Below are 807 nucleotides of genomic sequence, written 5' to 3' on the forward strand. Positions count from 1 at the left end.
GACCGAGGTTACCTGTGAGGCGTGGCTCCGAAAACTGTGTGTAAACTGATGGGCTGTATCTGTTTGCTCTCGTACTTTCTTTCCGCTTTTATTTCTTTATTTAGAATATTTCTTACTATGTCGATAAATATTAGCTATTATTCTGACAGCATCTGTTGAATTCTAAATTAAATACGTTGTCCCATAGCCATAGTGCTAGAGGAAGACCTTCCCAAACTTTAACTATTTTCACTGTTCCTGAAAATATTTACTCTGTGGTTTGCTTTTCTTAAGGTGGTGGTTACTTTGGTATGAGACCACTTCCTGTGGCCTCATTGTCATTGTTGCCATTATATTTTGTGCTTTTGATCTTCCAGGACCAGTCAGTAAACTTTTTTCTTTAACACATTTATTGTTGTTGTTGTTATTTTTTTTTTAACCTTACATTACTAGCGGATTAAAATAGCACTTGATGTAACCATCTTCTACCTTACACAGCCTGGTGCCAATATTAATTTTTCAACAGCAGACAATCTCAAACAGTGGCTTGATCTTGACAGCTCAAATGCCAAGAGGTCACTGTCTGTAGAATCTGTCACTGCCTCTTTAATGAGGGAAGAACTACACCGAGGAGGATGGGTGAATTAGCACTAGTGTGAAAATTTAGAGTCACAAGGTTGACGGGACTATTTCAAAGTGCTGTGAGCAAACAAATCACAAATCAAACAGCTCGGTTCATTCAACCCAATAAATGGCCTGTGACAAATATGGCCTATGCAGGCGAATTAATTAAGGACTGTTATCGATTTTAAACAAGGTTAGCTCAGA

This window comes from Barbus barbus, assembly GCF_936440315.1.
Source record: "Barbus barbus genome assembly, chromosome: 4".
Classification (NCBI taxonomy): domain Eukaryota; kingdom Metazoa; phylum Chordata; class Actinopteri; order Cypriniformes; family Cyprinidae; genus Barbus; species Barbus barbus.